The sequence below is a fragment of the Chrysochloris asiatica genome, unplaced genomic scaffold (genome assembly GCF_000296735.1).
Source record: "Chrysochloris asiatica unplaced genomic scaffold, ChrAsi1.0 scaffold00072, whole genome shotgun sequence".
In the NCBI taxonomy this organism is placed as follows: Eukaryota; Metazoa; Chordata; class Mammalia; order Afrosoricida; family Chrysochloridae; genus Chrysochloris; species Chrysochloris asiatica.
Window position 1 is genome coordinate 3,397,233 of NW_006408590.1, and position 2,510 is coordinate 3,399,742.

Here is a 2,510-nt window from a genome sequence, read left to right on the forward strand (position 1 = left end):
CCCTATAGCCCTTCAGACTTCATTGTGTTCCTCAAATTCACAAAACATTTAAAAGACACATGATTTGATTCCCTCAACTTTGGCAAAACTGCAATTGCATTTGAAGACTGACAAATTCATTATGGAAGACTTATTGTTGTTGTTAAATGACCTTGAGTCTATTCCAACTCATAGCGTCTCTGTACAGGGTTTCTAAGGTCTAAGCCTTTCCAAGGAATACAGTTTGAATTGTCAAATGTGCAGTTAGTAATCCAGTGCATATCTTACAGCACTACATTAGAAGTTTCTAGGTGCCATGGAGTCGGTACCTACTCATAGCGAAACTATGCACAACAGAACAAAACACTGCCCAGTCCTGGGAAACCTCACAATTGTTGCCACACTTGAGCCCACTGATGATGCTACTTTGTCAGTCCATCTCGCTGGGGGTCTTCCTCTTTTCCTCTGACTCTCACCTTACCAAACATGATATCCTTCTCCAGTGACTGGTCACTCCTGGCAATAAGTCTGAAATATGAGAGATAAAATTTGGCCATTATGGCTTTCAAGGAGCACTCTGGCTGCACACATTTCTTCTAACACAGATCTGTTTGTTCTTTGGGCAGCCCATGGACTTTCAATATTCTCCTCCAACACCATAACTCAAAAGCATCAATTTTTCTACAGGCTTCCTTATTCACTGTCCAGCTTTCACATGCATATGAGGTTGTTAAAAATACCACCCCTTCGGTCAGGTGCACCTTAGTCCTCAAGCTGACATCTTTGCTCTTCAACACTTTTGAAAGGTCTTGTGCAGCAGATTTGCCTAATGCAATACATTGTTTGATTTCTTGACTACTGCTTCCAAGAGGTTGATAGTTGACCCAAGAAAAATGAAGTCCTTGACAACTTCAATCATTTCTCCATTGATAAGAATGTTGTTTATTGGTCCAGTTGTGAGGATTTTTGTTTCTTTACATTGAGATGCAATCCATAACAAAGGATTTGATCTTTGATCTTCATCAGTAAATATTTTAAGTCCTCTTCACTTTCAGCAAGCAAGGTTGTATCATCTGCATATCACAGGTTGTTGATGAGTCTCCCTCCAATCTTGATGCCACATTTTTCCTCACATAACCCAGCTTCTCGAATTATTTGCTCAGCATACAGGGTGAATAAGTATGGTGAAAGAGTACAACCCTATTGTACACCTTTCTTAATTTTAAACCATTAATGTTCCATGTTCTGTTTGAACAACTGCCTCTTGGTCCATGTACAGATTCATCATGAGCACAATTAAGTGTTCTGGAATACTCATACTTCACAATGTTGTCCATAGCTTGTCATGATCCACACAATTGAAAGCCATTGTGTAGTCAATAAAGCACAGGTGAACATCTTGCTGATATTCTCTGATTTCAACCAAGATACATTGGACATCAATAATGATTGCCCTCATTCCATGGCCTCTTCTGAATCCAGCTTGAACCTCTGGAAGTTCACTGTCAGTGTATGCTTGCAGTCATTTCTGTGTTACCTTTAGTAAATCTTTACTCTATGAGATATCAAAGATATTGTCCAATGATTTCTGTATTCTGTTGGGTCACCTCTCTTTGGACTGGGCACAAATACGGATCTCTTCCAATCAGTTGGCCAGATAGTTGTCTTCCAAATTTCTTGGCAGAGATGAGTGAGTGCCTCTTGTGCTGCCTCACTTTCTTGAAATATTTCAATTTTTATTCCATCAATTTCTGGTGCCTTGTTCTTTGCCAAATCCTTCAATGCACCTTGGACTTTCTCTTTCAGTATAATTGGCTCTTGATCATATGCTACCTTTTGAAATGGTTGGACATAAACCATTTCCTTTTAGTACAGTGACTCTGTGTATTCCTTCCTTCTGTTTCTTTGTTTTTTTTAAGTTTTATTGTGAATTATGTGACAGTTTACATGGGAGAACATCAGTTTTACATTCATCCTATCGTATATTGTTTCATTGCCATGGTTACAATCTTGTCCACACATTACCAATCAATGAAAGGGTACATCCTATAAGCCTGCTCCCTCTGGTCGTCTGCACACAGCCCCTCTTCCTTCCTGGTTCCTGAGTCCCCAGCTGCTCCATCTCTCCATGTCATCATCTCTGCCTCCATCTTGGGGATTGCTGCCTCTTTGGGTAGGGTTCTGCTCTCCGCTCTTCTCTCTTCATAGTTCCATGGACTTCCGTTCCCAGCCTGCAAAGTTAGTCACTCTGCTCCTTCCCACAAATTACCCACTTTTACATTTACAACCTTTACAATCAGTCCTGGTAACAATTATTCACCCTTGCATCACAAGAGACCTATCTCATTTCCTTTAATCAGTCCCGCCTAGACAGATTGGATACTACTCAGTGGAGATTCTATCTTCCTCCCCGCCCTCTGGATCTAGGTTCCCTCTTGAAAGCTTGTAAGCTAGTCACTTCTTGCCTTTGTACCCCACCCCCCCTCCCCATTTTGGATAGCCAATGTCCAAGTTGTCCATCCCTGTCTACT